Source organism: Carassius auratus, unplaced genomic scaffold (genome assembly GCF_003368295.1).
Source record: "Carassius auratus strain Wakin unplaced genomic scaffold, ASM336829v1 scaf_tig00007763, whole genome shotgun sequence".
Taxonomy (NCBI): Eukaryota; Metazoa; Chordata; class Actinopteri; order Cypriniformes; family Cyprinidae; genus Carassius; species Carassius auratus.
In genome coordinates this window covers 370091-387670 of record NW_020523877.1, presented here as the reverse complement: position 1 = coordinate 387670, position 17580 = coordinate 370091, and the positions used below count along the sequence as shown (strand labels likewise).

General features: G+C 37.7%; 1 protein-coding gene and 1 pseudogene across 2 annotated transcripts in view; one reads left to right on the top strand and one right to left on the bottom strand.

The window, feature by feature from the left end:
* LOC113071650 (CD209 antigen-like protein C) overlaps window positions 1-17580 on the bottom strand; it is a 291989-nt gene that overhangs the window by 224828 nt on the left and 49581 nt on the right. The gene's annotated exons all lie outside the window — the stretch shown is intronic.
* On the top strand, window positions 1994-14920 carry LOC113071654 (gastrula zinc finger protein XlCGF57.1-like; annotated as a pseudogene).

Here is a 17580-nt window from a genome sequence, read left to right as displayed (position 1 = left end):
CATGTGGTTTAAAAGCACATCTGTATGCAATAGTTTCATTATTGTTCATTATTATCCAGTAATTACTATAAATAATTTGTGCGACCAAATCATATTATGCGCCAGTAACTGAAAAAGTTATTAGCACAAGAGCCACCAGTGGAAAAAGTTAGTGTAGTTCCCTGTGGTAAAGTCATTTATATATATTTTTAAGAACTTCTTAAAATAAAATATTACTCCGAATTGCACACAATCCACCCTTTAGAACACAACGAGAGCAAAATCCAGGGTTTTTTGAGCCGTGTATGTGTGCAAAATGCAATATTTGACATTGCGAAGGGAAAAAAAGTCACATGACAGCTGCGTTTCGGGGCGAGATCGGACAAATAAATACACATTTCATTCACACTGACAAGATAAACCAACATATTTTATTATTATCGGGTCAGATCTCATTAATAAATTATGTCTCTGGCCAAAGAACCGACAGAAAGACGAGAGAGAAATGAGCGCTGCATATCAGCCAGCCCAGTTATCACTACGAGCTCAGAATAAAAGCATTTTTTTTATTTTTTAAGAGCTTTAAAAAATAAGATATATCACAGCGAGTGCACACAATCCACCCATTAGAACACAACAAGAGCAGAATGATGGTGTTTTTGAGCTGTGTATGTGTGCAAAATGAAATATCAGCGCGATACAGCTTATGAATACTGGAAGGAAAAAAAGTCACGACAGCCTTTTAAATTAAAACAGTGCAGCGAATCAACACAAAACAATTAGAATAATATATTATAGAGATCAAAATGAGTGCTTGTGTGATCTTTTTGTCTTGGGTGAAAATAACATCCATCTCTCCAGCTTCAGAGGACAGTGATTCTGGCTTTTCGTCGGTAGATCGGACAAATCAAGTACACGATTATTTCAAAATTCAGAATAGCTTGGCGAATATAAACGAAAACAGCCACGTGAACATAAACTGTTGAGAAATAAATCGATTATTGAATATGATGGATTGAATATTAAAAGAGACAGCATTTACCAGCTGCTTTCAGTATGTTGTCCACACGATGGCGCCACAGGATAAATACAATACATATACTTCAAGATATATTCAGAGACAAAGCAGTTGTTAAATGAAATCACTTTAATATTCAAATCGAGTATCATGATCAACTTGCAATTTATTTCTCAACAGTTTATGATCAATAGCCAATTCTGTCGAAGCTATTGTCATAGATTCTGGATTAGTTTCACTTTTAATTCGGGTAAAAATACAAGTGAATACATAAATTGCCTCTTTTCAAGTAAATTATAAGTCCTTCTGTGAGTACTATTATATGCACAACATGAAAATAGATAACATATATAGTGTCCCTTCTTTAATTTTTCAGTAATGTGTGATAACTTAAAATATGTTGTCAGTACTATTAAAATAAGATCAAATTGAATGGTATTTAGGAGATTATAGTTTTTGCGTGACTTATTTCGCATTCAGCTAGACAACCTTGTCGTAGCTGTTATCATAGCCTAGGCTTTTTATTAAAAAAGAAAACAGCAAGGGACCATGGAAAAAGACTGTTGCAGGTGTATTTTTTTATGGTATTATTATTGGGGGTTTTTTGCAGTGGGGCAACTCAAGAATGTTGGGCACAAAAGTACTGTGGCTCTTTTGCCCCATGGCCAAGATGGCCAAGCCAACATCAAAGTTAGTTCACTAACTTTTAATTCTAGTTATTATTAAGATGGTGTTTTTTAAAGAGGAGAGTGAAGACGTGAAGATTGAAGAATCATTCAGAGTCAAACATGAAGATACAGAGGAACAAAGATGGAGTTTATTAAAGAGGAGAGAGAAGACGTGAAGATTGAAGACACATTCAGAGTCAAACATGAAGAGACTGAGACACACACTGTTATAAAGATGGAGTTTATTAAAGAGGAGAGAGAAGACGTGAAGATTGAAGACACATTCAGAGTCAAACATGAAGAGACTGAGACACACACTGTTATAAAGATGGAGTTTATTAAAGAGGAGAATGAAGACTTGAAGATTGAAGACACATTCAGAGTCAAACATGAAGAGACTGAGACAACACACTGTTATAAAGATGGAGTTTATTAAAGAGGAGAATGAAGACTTGAGGATTGAAGACACATTCAGAGTCAAATATGAAGAGACTGAGGAACAAACAGGTTGGTTTTCATTCTCAAAGCTGAACTATTTTGTCCTGTACATTTTCATAATTAATTTGCTATTGGCAGATGTTTATATACCCTTGTCTGTCCTTATCTGTAGTTCCCCTTTATTTATTTTTAAAGGATTTCAGCTTCATTCATTGCTTCATCTAATTAATAAAAAAAATAAATTACATTTCACGACTTCTTCCACCTTTAACGGCAGTACTATTCAATCACCTAAAATACATTAACATTTGCACTTCTTATGGGCTCAAGTCCTTTCAAGTTAGTCTTCCTCCATTTAAATAAGCATGTGTTTAAAAATAAAATAAATTCTTATGTGACATATATGCTTTACTTCCACATAAAAAGGCAATTTTCTACCCCTCTATTAGTGCTCTGATTTAAACACTGCATTTAAAGAAGCTGCCTGACATATCTCAATGTTTCACCATGAAACAGGAAGTTGTTATAACTCAGGCATACAATGTCTGATCTGCCCCAAACTTCACGTTTGATAAGAGCCCTGTCCTGAACACATGCCCATTCCCATATTCAGTCATAGTGCCACCTTCTGGCAACAGGAAGTGATATGTTTTGTGCTGTAACAAACCTTTCCTAGAGATTTAATGACACCAACATTTTATTTTGTAACTCAAACTGCCCAAACTTCACATTTTGTTAAGAGTCCTGGCCTGAAAACATCTACTTGTCAGTATTCAGTTATAATCATAGCTCCACCTGCTGGCAATAGGAAATGTCTTGTTCTCTTACAAGAGTGCTCTTGTGTTGCGTAAGATAGTTTACACTATGGGAAAATCCCTTTTCTTGAGAATACTGATGTTAAAAAAATTATCCTTAATTTTTGCATTCATTTAAAATGCATTGCTGTACAAGCAGACCTAGGCGAGACGGCTCGTGTGCCTATGGGCTAGTTGCACAAGATGGCGCCGGTGAGCTTCAGCGACGCGAGTGTGTGCGTACTTATTTCCGGTCTTGCGACGCTCGCACTGACTGTAAGGGAAACTTACATATGAAACTTGGCTAGATGTATATAATTAAAGATTTTCAAATTTAACAGCCCATAGTGGTATATCAAAAACATGGGGAAACATCCTCCCTATATTTTGCGTACCTCTGTGTGGAAATTCATCAAGATACAACGCGGAGATTGCTTTATTCTTCTGTTGATTATGTGGATCAGCGTCAGTTCAGGTCCACAGGGATTTCTTTTTTCAAACACAAACCATTCAAATATGCAATACTTTTCATTTTCGAAGAGCTGGTTTTGTTCTGTTATGTAAGAAAATTGTTTCTGACTGTCAAACAAGACGCACAGAGATTTCTGATAAAGCGTTTTATTAACTTTATTTGATAACAATTTATAACTAACTGTACAATTAAACGTAGTATAATTATGGTAAGTTTGCCTTAAATAAAAGATCGCTGTTTGCATTCATGTGTTTTTATCTGGTTATTTGTTTTGTGAAAGATCTGCAGCATAAATCATTATATGTCTAGGAGTAGCCATTGTTATTGTTTTGCATTAATTATCAGATTAAACAGATATTAAAAGTCACGTATTTTTTACTGTGTAAAATAATCTTGTGAAAATAACGATAAAACGGACTGATGTATGTGTACAATTGAGAAATGGATACTTCTGAAGATAAATCGCAGCCCACGTCTCACGAGGTAAATATTTCATATAAAAATAATAATAACAATGCAAACATCTTCAAGAAATAAGTAATTTGTACATTTACATATTTGGTAAGATAAAATACATCATATAGCTGTGTATACACACCATGAGTTAAACTTTCATCTCGTGAACAATAGTGAACATTAGTGTATTTAATTCAACAGGACCGAAACATACACTGGTTTCAAATCCACTGGCTCAGTTAACATTTGTAGTATAGTGATAATAGCAGTGTATATCTTATTTGCATATGAAGTGATATTATAAATCCCGTAAACATATAGAAGGTAATATTTGGACTTCTCTGGTTCTCTGCACTGACTTTAAGCACAGCCGGAAATACCTACGCACACACTCGCAAGACCGGAAATCCAAGATGGCGGAGATATGCAACTAGCCCATTGGTTGTTCTGCAGCAACTGCTGTAACCAATCAAGGGACAACTCGTGACGTAAGCACCAATGAGGGCACATTATGTCTGTCTTTCCGGCTCATGTCGAAGGTGTTGTAAAGGTAGGAAATGTGCCCATGTCCCAGTGCTCACCCCTACACAAAAGCATGGCCCGTTCAGTGTCACACTTATTCACGGCCAATATCAATGAAACCGACTCACGCCGTGTGTTTTAAATGTAGAACATGTGCCTGCTGTACAGTGCTCACCCCTACTCACAAACACGGGTTGCTCTGTGACACTCACTCACTTAGAGCCCCCATCAATAAACGCAAAATGCAATCTGTGTGCAGAAAACCCATCAGTAGACATGAAATGTGTTCTGTGTACAGAGAGCGCGTGCGCGCCTCCCTGAGTGCGAACCCACAAGCAAACATTGTATGCTATGCGCCGCACACACACAGCGACCAGAGCCCAGATAACATTCTTCGCCTAGCGTTAAGCATAAAAGCATTGGAAATGATCCCGGGCGTGTCAGATTGGGTAATGAACATTATAAAACGAGGCTATTTACTGCAGTTCGCTCGCAGACCCCCGCTCTTTCAAGACAGGGCTGAAACCATGGTGAAAGAAGTTGTTAAGCGAGATTGCAAAAGAAAATGTGCTATATAAACCGTCCAGCTGATCCAGAGCAATGCAGGTTTCTACAGCAGATATTTCCTCGTCCCAAAGAAGGATGGCAAACTCAGACTCATCCTAGCTCTCAGGTGTTTGAACAATGCCCTCATGCGGAGTTCGTTCAAAATGGTCATAACTAGAATGATTATCGCGCAAATAGCCAGAGAGACTGGTTTATCTCAGTGGATCTGAAAGATGCCTATTTCAGATTCAAATAACGCACCTTCACAGGCCTTTCTTGCGATTCACCTTCGAGGGTCAGAGCTATCAGTACACTGTCCTGCTGTTCGGTCTGTCCTTGGCACCTCGTACATTCATGAAGTGCATGGACACGGCGCTTGCTCCCCTGAGACAACGAGGGATGTGAATTTTTAACTATTTGGACGACTGGCTATGGTATCTTACATAAACATGGCAACATGGCAGTGGTATCTTACATAAACCACCAGGGCGGTCTCAGATAACAGAGCCTCCATACACTGGTGGAACACATCCTTGTGTGGTCGTTGGGGTGTAACGGTACATGAATTCGTACCGGACCATTTCGGTACAAGGCTTTCGGTTCGGTGCATGTGTGTACTGAATGACGGAATGCAATATTTTGTGCGCGGAAAATAAGTACATTTTCGTGTTTCCAAATGAACATATTAAGTGGCGGAAGTCTCCGCATCCAGCGCAAATCCCGCCCTGCAGCGGCCGCCAACACACTGGATGCGTGGCGCAAGCGTCTCAGCTGCGTGCGGCTCCCATGTTAACAGGTTAGAGCTTGCAGACTGCCTGCGTTGAGACGCGCATCTCGAGCCGCGCGGAAAACACGTGCATGCTAGAAATAGAACCGACGCCTATTTTTCACGCAATTTGGAAGCGTTTCCAGGCAAAATATAATATGAAAATGTTTATATATCATTTTGTACACAAATACATATTCATTCATGACACTTTGATGTTTGAAAGACTATAGGTTGACATAAATTCAGATATAAATGTAGTTTAAAAAATAAATTAATAATTATCGATTTTCAAATATTGCACCTGTCAAAAATACGTAGTCTATTTTGCCGTCAATACTGTTGACGGTGTCCTGTATCAGTAGGCTTTATATTTATGCTCAACATGAAGTATAGATATTATTGTCATGAAGACAAGAGCCTGGTCTGTCAGTGGCCTCCCTCTATGTCACCTACAGCAGCAGGCACGGCACGGTTCTGGTGAAGCAGGCCTACAAGCTGGCATTGATAATGCTGTACTGTAATCATAGTTATTTATTTATATTTTTCATTATATTTTATTATATGTTATTGGTTTGAGACTGAGAGTATTTAGTGGAGAACTTTGCAGCAGTATTTTATTTCTTATACTTTTTTTTATTTTAAATATATTTTATTAAAAAGTATTAAAAAAAGTGTATAGTAATAAACAACCTGCAGTTTAAAGTTTGCATTTCTTTCCCTTACTGTACCGAAAATTAACCGAACCGTGACTTTACAGTCCCTCCAGAAAAACGCGGATTATTTTTGTGATTGCTGCGGGCAAAAATCCTTGATTTTGCGGCAGGTTTTCTTAAAAAATGCGATGGAATATGCGGGATATTTTTGCAATCTTATGCAATGAAATTGCGGGAACTTGCAAAAACTGTGGTATGATGAAAAAGAGAAAAAAAGGTGACCCCCCCCCAACAACCTGTTCTCACTACAGTAAGGCTACTACCTTACTGTAAAGAATATTTCTTATGACTTCCTATGATAAGCAAGCATACTAAATCACATAATATTTAAGTTCTCATTCTGTTTTATTTCAGACCTTAATTAACACATGGCTCCAACTTACAAAACATTGAGTCAAACAAGTTCTCTAGCTTTACAAAAGGAATATTCAACAACTTCTGTAAAAATGAATACAAATAAAATATACACACAAATATACAAATGCTGTTTTACAGGAATTGCAAAGTGCAATCTCTTACTGCAACGTAAATCATTTTACATACTACTAATATACTTACAACTGTAGTGTTTTTGTACTATTCTGTAACAAAAAAGGAAAATCTTACAACTGTAGAGGTGCATCAACTTCTGAATGAAACTACAACAGTCCATTGTGAAAATTAAAACTAACTGCGTAGCCTCTAACACTGGCCTATCATTCGCCATCCTCATCCTCATCCCTCTCTCAAAATAATTTGCCCCCACTGTCATGTAACAAACCGGGTAACTGCTTCGCGTGGTCTTTTGCGCTTATTTTTGTTGGCAGATTAGAATGATTTGCGTCCTTCACCCTGGTTTCACGCGGGCTTCACAGATGATGTTCACGTCGCGTAATTACGTCACTTCATAAGGTTCCCATTGGAAAATAATGGCGATTTACTTGTGTGAAGTAAACGCAACATTTTTCAACTTTCTGCTAAGATATATGTGACTTTTTTGCAACGAAAAATATTATTAATATGAAATCATGCTACCTCCGCATATTTTGCTTCCTGAAATCGGCAATTTATGCGGCGAAAGTGCAGCGTATTTGAAAAAATTAAACTCCCGCATAAATATGCGGCCCTTGGCTGATTATGCATTAAATCACGCGATCGCATAATCACGTTTTTCTGGAGGGACTGACTTTAAAACCGAGGTACATACCGAACCGTGATTTTTGCGTACCGTTACACCCCTAGTGGTCACAGCACAACCTGCGCTCGCTGAGAGCAGCGCACATGCCAGGATGTCAAAATGTGGGTCCAGACATGCTGTCCAGAGACAATGTTCCCACAGAGGAATGGTCCCTGCACTCCCAGGTAGTCCAGTTACTATGGGACACCTTTGGCTGACCAGCATTTTTCATGAAAGGAAGGTGCGTGCTGGCCCATGTATGACACAGCCGCTCGCTTTATGTGTTTCCCCCAGTCGCACTGTTACCACAGGTGATCAAGTGAATCAGGGAGAACGAATGCTCTGTGCTCCTCATGGTGCCGTTCTGGAGGAACCAGGTTTGTATCCCAGAGCTGATCCAGCTAGTGAGCATGAGATCTCATCATCTCCTTCTCTGCCCGGTCAGCATGCTGAGGATATATATCAGACGGTCTGGATTTACCCACTATTATGTACAGTATTGTTCAAAATAATAGCAGTACAATGTGACTAACCAGAACAATCAAGGTTTTTAGTATATTTTTTATTGCTACGTGGCAAACAAGTTACCAGTAGGTTCAGTAGATTGTCAGAAAACAAACAAGACCCAGCATTCATGATATGCACGCTCTTAAGGCTGTGCAATTGGGCAATTAGTTGAAAGGGGTGTGTTCAAAAAAATAGCAGTGTCTACCTTTGACTGTACAAACTCAAAACTATTTTGTACAAAAAAAAAATTTCTGGGATTTAGCAATCCTGTGAATCACTAAACTAATATTTAGTTGTATGACCACAGTTTTTTAAAACTGCTTGACATCTGTGTGGCATGGAGTCAACCAACTTGTGGCACCTCTCAGCTGTTATTCCACTCCATGATTCTTTAACAACATTCCACAATTCATTCACATTTCTTGGTTTTGCTTCAGAAACAGCATTTTTGATATCTCCCCACAAGTTCTCAATTGGATTAAGGTCTGGAGATTGGGCTGGCCACTCCATAACATTAATTTTGTTGGTTTGGAACCAAGACTTTGCCCGTTTACTAGTGTGTTTTGGGTCATTGTCTTGTTGAAACAACCATTTCAAGGGCATGTCCTCTTCAGCATAGGGCAACATGACCTCTTCAAGTATTTTAACATATGCAAACTGATCCATGATCCCTGGTATGCGATAAATAGGCCCAACACCATAGTAGGAGAAACATGCCCAAATCATGATGCTTGCACCTCCATGCTTCACTGTCTTCACTGTGTACTGTGGCTTGAATTCAGAGTTTGGGGGTCGTCTCACAAACTGCCTGTGGCCCTTGGACCCAAAAAGAACAATTTTACTCTCATCAGTCCACAAAATGTTCCTCCATTTCTCTTTAGGCCAGTTGATGTGTTCTTTGGCAAATTGTAACCTCTTCTGCACATGCCTTTTTTTTTAACAGAGGGACTTTGCGGGGGATTCTTGAAAATAGATTAGCTTCACACAGACGTCTTCTAACTGTCACAGTACTTACAGGTAACTCCAGACTGTCTTTGATCATCCTGGAGGTGATCATTGGCTGAGCCTTTGCCATTCTGGTTATTCTTCTATCCATTTTGATGGTTGTCTTCCGTTTTCTTCCACGTCTCTCTGGTTTTGCTCTCCATTTTAAGGCATTGGAGATCATTTTAGCTGAACAGCCTATCATTTTTTGCACCTCTTTATAGGTTTTCCCCTCTCTAATCAACTTTTTAATCAAAGTACGCTGTTCTTCTGAACAATGTCTTGAACGACCCATTTTCCTCAGCTTTCAAATGCATGTTCAACAAGTGTTGGCTTCATCCTTAAATAGGGGCCACCTGATTCACACCTGTTTCTTCACAAAATTGATGACCTCAGTGATTGAATGCCACACTGCTATTTTTTTGAACACACCCCTTTCAACTAATTCAACTAATTGCCCAATTGCACAGCCTTAAGAGCGTGCATATCATGAATGCTGGGTCTCATTTGTTTTCTGAGAATCTACTGAACCTACTGGTAACTTGTTTGCCACGTAGCAATAAAAAAATATACGAAAACCTTGATTATTCTGGTTAGTCACATTGTACTGCTATTATTTTGAACAATACTGTATATTGCTCATCGTTTTCCTAGACCCACCAGGGGTAGGTGGCCCTGGGTGCGAGGTCCCTTTCAATGCTGCTTACAGCTTTAAAGTGCCGCAATTATGCTATTTCCAATATTGCCTTTCAAGCTGTGTGTAATTTACCGGTATGTGAATGTAATGTGCACTTTAATAAGAGATGGAATACAAGACAAGAAACCATTTTGTTCTGTTTTCAAATGAGCAGTTGGAATAATGAAATAATAAACAGGATATTATATTCTGATTATTTGTATTATTCCAAGCATAGGCATCTCACATTTTGTTGACATCATCTTGTTACCTCATTATTGTTTGAGGTGCTTCAGCTGTTTGTCTTCCTATTTATTCTCCTGGTGTCTGCAGGCCTGTGCTGATCCATTGTTTTACGTCAGTGTTACTTGTGCTCTGTTTAATGTCTACCCGTATTGCTGTTTTCTGCCTTGCAGTGTTGTGCTTTGTTCAAAGCCTGGCTGTCTTTACCCCTCAGGGTAGTTCATGTTGGTTTGGTAAATTTTATTATTAAAAAGTAAATTTTTTCTCCTGCATTGACTCCTTGCCTTATAACTTCAGTACCATGGCAGAATGGATCAGCTAAATTAGAACTCAGGATAAAATAGTCAACCTCTACGACCAGCAGCCCCCTCTACCAAATATGGTTCAATTATCGGCATTGAGTTTCCTCTGGCAACTGGGGACTGACCTGAGGGATTCACCGAAAGAGGTACAGCACTTAACACCTGTCTTTTGGGGGCTTTTGTGGAATTAATAGCCCACAACGGCACTTTTCCTGACATGGCTGCCTGTTCAGAGTCTCTTCACATGATGGCCGCCATGCCAGTGTCTCATCACAAAATGGCTGCCAGCACAGAGCCTTTTCACAGAATGGCAGCCCCTCCTGAGTCTCGTCCCATTATGGCCACCACTCCTGAACCTTGTCCTGTTAAGGCTGCCTTTTCAGAGACTCTCCACAAGATGTCTGCTAGTTTGGAACTTCTTCACCGGATGGGCCCAATGCTTTTGAGGCTGGCTTCCAGTGTGGCAGATCCAGAACGCATTCCAGATTTCTCCGAATCCGTCCAGTCTGGGAGCCCTCAGAGTCCATTCCAGAACCCACTCCAGTCCGGGAGCACTCAGAATCCAATCAAGAACCTATTTCAGTCTGGGAGCCCTCAGTGTCCACTCAAGAAACCTGGTGGTTTCCAGCTCCGCTTGATCCAACATTGTAGCCCTCTGTTCTGTCTATTTGCTGTGGTGGTCATCCACTCCACCATAGGGATCTTCAGTCATGCCTGCTCTGCTGGGGTGGTCTTCTGCACCATCGTGGAGGCCTTCAGCTTTTACTCAGCGGCTCTGGTGGGATTGAGCTCCACATTCTTCAACTAGTGGGCTTACATTCCACCCTTGCTTACTGCTCTGCCAGAATTTTCTGGTCTACCTTGAAAGGAATTAAATTATCTCCTTACGAAATTAACTCCCCAAGCCAAAACTCAGGAGCTCACAGAAAACAGATACCATTCTGCCATGCATAGATACCATTCTGCCATGCAATAAAACAATAAAACTGATCTGGAAAAGAGATCTTCAAGGAGTGCAAACAACACCTATTTACGACCTCCTACCTCACTTTCCTCTCCCCTCCTTGCCTCTGACTCTCACTCTTCTCCTCCAAAAGCAAGAATATCCATATGCCATGTTATATCTTGTGAAAATGTTGTTTTTTCCAATTCATGTTTAGTATCATTTTAAAGTTCTCTGTGCGATTGGTAAAATGGTCTCTATTTCACAATAGTCTTTTATATTAGGAGAAAGATCAAGAACTTTTGTAGAATTGTGTTATGCTGAGAAGGAGGTGTGTTCCCCTTTAGGGGTCTTTGAGAATGTTTAACTCCAACCAGGTTTGACCCTTATGTGACCGCGGGAACCTATTGAACCAAAATGACCGTTATGTTTTTATTAACTCCAACCAGGTTTGACCATTATGTGACCGCGATAACCTATTGAACCAAAATGGCCGTTATGTTTTTACAACTGATTGTTGCCTGGTCTGAGTATTTAAGGGGAGTGACAAAACAGTACGGGGCGATTCTGTAGTCAGATCAGCCCATAGTGTGGAGTATCTCATATGCTCCATACTATGTATCTTTCTGAAGTCAGGTATATTATTATTTACTCAAAACTGTAATTGTGTTGAACACATTGTGCCCATAGAGCACATTGGATAGTTGTTTGTGTTACTACCTGTGCACATTGTCTAGTTCAGTTTATTCTCTAAAAACACCTGAGTGCTTTGCTATACATTTTAGAACATGTGTCTTAAATTAGAATAACTGTTACATGTGTGACTATGTTAAATTTGTTTGTCTCTTGCGTGGATCACGTTGTTGTTGCCCATATGGCTACAGTGTCTGTGCAGGAGCAAAGTAGCCACGCGGTTACAATGTGATTCACAATTGCAATATCCTTTCTAAATTGGCTTCTAATTGTTTTCATTATGTAATTGACATGATACAATTATACCTGACTAATAATAAATTGTTGTATTTGATTTATCCTAAACTCGTCTGAAATCATTATGACTAGTAAACTGTGAGGAGGCAAAGTTACAGCCAGGGTAGGTCAAACTGAAGGCTCGAGAATGATTGGAGCAGTAGGCACATCATCGGAGACCTTCTGATTTCTGTCTATTACTGCTGTTAGCAAGTTGTATGGGAAAAGACTAAATAAACTACACTTTTGTTATAAGCAAGCAGTAGGCGGCAGTCAAAACATGTATTAGTCTACCTACACCCTCTGACTAACATCAGACTGAAGAGTTTGTGATCGTAAGATCCACGTGAAGCTAGCGTGAGACTTAAAAGTGACATTAGGTCCCAGTGAATGGATAATTGAAAGTATAGTGAGTCCGAAATAATCAAATATCAAAATTGATACATAATCAACCATTGTGATCAGTTTTTAAATAGAAACATTGTCTAAATTTAATGATCACGTGAAATTGGAGTCAGATTGAGCATGGAGCTAGACTAGGATTTAAACTAAATCCTGATAAATTCAGAAGCGAAAGTAAAAGACCGAATACGCATTAAACCTTCGACCAGGCCGCTGGATTCTGCTATTTGGGCTGGCGGGTGGATCCTTACAACCTCTTGGCTTTGGGCCCTCTTCTGCCACACAGACCTGACCCAACATATCTCCCCCTGGTCCATTATTTTAATTCAGAGTTACTTACCCGTATTGCTGCTATATTCCTGCCCTGCATTGTTGTGCTTTTTTTCAAGCCTGCCTGCCTGCCTTTTTCCCCCCAAGGGTAGTTTTTGTTTTTTTTTATTTCATTTTATTATTAAAAATTATAATTTTAACGGTAACGCTTTAATATAACACTTATCAATTGCTTATTAGTATGTATATTACTAGAATATTAGCCATGTATTAGTGCTAATTAGTAACATATTAATGCCTTATTCTACTTGACCTTATTCTTCATCCCTAATCTAATACAATACCTAAATCTAACAACTACCTTACTAACTATTAATAAGCAGCAGATTAAAAGATTATTGATAGAAATGTCATAGTTAATAGTTAACGAGTGTTACCTATTCTAAACTGTTGTCAATTTTTCTCCTGAATTTGAGTCCACGCCTCACTCTCTGATACCATGACAAAAACAGCCCTGGGAAAGCATAAGCCTATACATGCATGGACATAATTACACCACTGATTTAATAGAACTAGAAGAGAGATGTAGCCACAATCAGATGGCAAAAGTAGGTCATGTAACTACAATAAGAAGTTTGTCATTTCCAGAAGAGGCCTGTGCCTGTACAATAGGGTGACTATTCATCCTCTTTTTCCCATACACTCTTCTGACCTAAAAGAAAATGTGTCCATCCATGATTTCTAAATTGCATAACAATGTCTGGGGTTCACCATTCATTGCTTTGATCTTTCTCTTTAGCTCTCCGCCTTCTTGCCCACCACCACTGGATAGTCATGTACACAAACATTGGTCAAACTGCATCTCATTCATCTCTAATTTTTATTTGTCTTTTCTCACCCTAGACCTGATAGTGCTGGTTGAGGAGAGTCAAGAACTGATTGAAATGGAAGAGAGAGATCAATATAAGAATCAACATGATTATTTAACTGGAGAAACATCTTTGAGTTGCTCACAGACTGAAATAAGTTCCTCAAGAAAAATTGATCAAAAGACCAGAAGTAGTAGTTATTTCACTTGCCAACAGTGTGGAAAGTGTTTAAGTGAAAAAGAAGGTATTAAAAGACACATGAGAATTCACACAGGAGAGAAGCCTTATGCCTGCCAACAGTGTGGAAAACACTTCAGTAAAATAGAAGGTATTAAAACACACATGAGAGTTCACACAGGAGAGAAGCCCTATGCCTGCCGTCAGTGTGGAAAGTGTTTCAGTCAAAAACTCTTAAAAGCCACATTAGAATTCACACTGGAGAGAGGCCATTCATATGCCCTCAGTGTGGAAAGAGTTTCACTCATTCTGGAAACCTTGGAGACCACATGAGTGTTCACACTGGAGAGAAGCCTTATTCCTGCCAACAGTGTGGAAAAAGTTTCAACCGGAAAAGTAGTCTTAATTGCCATATCACAGTTCACAGTGAAGAGAGTCTTTTCATCTGCCAACAGTGTGGTATAAGTTTCAGTCAAAAAGGAAGCTTTAACCAACACATGAGAATTCACAATGGAGAGCAGCCTTACACCTGCCAACAGTGTGGAAATAGTTTTGAACAACATGAAAATCTTGAAGTCCATTTGAGAACTCATAGAGAGAAACCCTACATATGCCCTCTGTGTGGAAAGAGTCTCAGTCAAAAACGACACTTTGAAAACCACTTGAGAATTCTCTCTGGAGATCAACCCTACACATGCACTCAGTGCGGAAAAAGTTTCAATTACAAAAGACACTTTGAAGACCACATAAGAACTCACACTGGAGAGAAGCCTTTCATCTGCCAACAATGTGGTAAATGTTTCAATATGAAGGGAAGCCTTAATAGGCACATGAGACTTCACACTGGAGAGAAACCGTTTACATGTGGTCACTGCGGAAAGAGTTTCAAAAATAAAGCAGCACTTAAGTACCACATGAGTTTTCACAAATAAAAGAAAAGTTTTATGTAATATGTCGAATTGTGGAAATTTTCACAGATAGGAAACATTGTTAAGAATCATGTTATAACACCAGAGAGAAGGCTGATGTCTTTGAATGACCATCACTTTTCCCACTTTCAGCCACTCTGTCCCCATTTTTTTCATGGGGGGTGGGGATCAATGGGCAGGTGAATGCATTTTTTTTGTGATCTTTTTATCCAATGTATTAACACATTCACACAATGTCGAGATAAATGTGAAATTAGACAATGAAAAAACATAAGGAGAGCAACAGCTTTCTACAAAACATCACCTAACGCTGTGGATGGATGTTAGAAGTGAGGATTGGTGGAGAATATTGTGCTTTGTACATTTTTCATCTTCAAACTGAATTTACCACTTCAGCTGACGAAGTTTACATCCCATCTAGAAAGATGCTTGCCATTGTGTTTATGCATTAGATCTGTAGGTGAAGAGTAGGCAGTATTTTGTGGCTGTTTGAATACATTTGATCAACTCGCATGTGTCAGTGTTTTTACGAATAGATTAAATGAAACGGGACAAATTTAATCTTGACAAACTATGTATCATTATAAAGATCTAAGCCTCAAGAATCGACGACAGATCGCTGTTTTTCAATGGAAAGCTTATAAAGACTGTATTTGCTACATTTGGGTAAGCAGTACACATAAAAACATGAACATTAGAAACAGTACATACCAGATCAGTCGTAATAACGAGTCATAAATACATCCACAGCTGTAAATCCCAGTTTAGTACGGAAGGTAAGGGTCCACTGAATGACATCTCATGAAGCACGTTTAGTCCAACGAAGCAATAACGTTGTAAAAATGGATCATAATTCCTTTGTTTACGTTTTCAGTTCTTCAGCGACAGAACTGTTTGTGTCCGTTATGGAATAACTCACGGTCAGAAACTGCGTCTTGTTGGTAAAACCACGGCATGGTTTTGCAGCGTACAGTGTCACAAACAGAATGAGATGAATGAATGAAAAATAGGCTGAAGATAGTATATTTGAATTTTGGCGCTCCCTCGTGACGCGCTCTGACGCACCTGTCAGCTGATGGACGCAGAACTTATAGCAATCGCCTTTTTCTTTGTTTCTTTTAATTTTCAACAGTTTTTATATATGTGAGAGTGTGTTTTATGTTGAATGTGAATGTATCTGCATGATTACCATCTGTTTGAGTGCAAATCAAGCTCGCTATTACTGTATGATCACGGCTATAAAAGTGATCATACAGTATATTAATAGAGAGAGTGGATAATTTACTTTATGGTGCATTTGTGTTATTACCATCTGTATAAGTGGACATCAGCACTTATTTTCATTGTAATTCATTGTAAATGCTGCATTTCTAACAATCTCAGGATTTTCTGTAATTGGCATGCAAAGTTAAATTTTTTTTTTATTTTTCTTATTCTTATTGTATTTTTCTGGTGCTCAAATAAATCACTTATATGATGTCTAAGTTTCTGTCTAGTTTTATAATTGAAACTATGCAGTGTTATGTTCAAAGACTAAATAGTTTGTAGAAGCCTTCAATACAGTTGGTAAATATTTTTCTTATATTTGGGGGCATGGGGGTGTAGACATAGTCTCATAAAAATATTTGCAGGAGTCTCATTTTTCATGATATCTTATTCAGATTTGAAATAGAAACCCATGAGACATGTGGCTTTCAACCCATTACTTTTCTAGATTGCTCCAGGACTCATTTCATGTAATTTTATATCAAATAAAAAATATTTAAGTGTGGTAAAAAAAAATTCAAGGCACTTCAGTGTCTATAACTTAATATTTTTGAGCCTTATCAAATTTATGTTATGATTTATGACACCAAAATTATGTTTGTAACACACTGAAGTAGGAAACTGTTACAATTATAAGTTTGGTAGAGCACTTTACAGCTGTGAGTCCCATAATGGGGGGTGCTGGCTAACAGGTTAAGCAAACCACTAAAAATGGATACTGATGCAATTATCATATTGTACAGAAGTTTTACCATTTTAACCAGCAGCAGTTTTACCTTTATTTTAAATATGACAACTAAAAAAATAAATTAAAAAAATCTTACTATTCCACTATAAACTAAATGTCAGTATTTAATAATAATAATAATAATATACACATGTAAATAACCAAAATATTTAATATTATTTTATATTATAACATTTTATTGTTATTTTAATTATAACTAAGGAGCAAATAAATATATTATGATTGCAATAATCCAATTGTCCTGTAAAATAAATAGGGAGTATTTATTACTAATGACAATACAAAAGTAATGGTAATTTTCTTTTTATAACAATTACAAAGAATAAATAATGATAATATCTTTGTTGTAGTATTATTTAAATGTTAACCATAGTTTGTAAATGTTTTAACATTGTTAAAACCATTGAATGAATGCAGTAAAATAAAGTTAGTATTTTAATTATTATTATCGTCATCTTCATTTTTATTAATAATTTTATTAAAAATCATTTTATTTCATTAGAAATGCTGACTTTTTTAAGAGCAATAATATTCTAATATGTTTTTTATTAATTTAACTGGTATAAATTAAAATACAAATTAAATTTATATTCATTATTATTATTATTATTAAAACATGCATACATTATTTAAGAGTGCAGTATTATTGTAATCATATTTCTTTACCATATTATTATTCAAATAATAAAAAAAGATCATATTGTAGTTGCTATTACTATCAATTTATGTATTTTATTCAACGCTATGATTAATGTCATATTTTA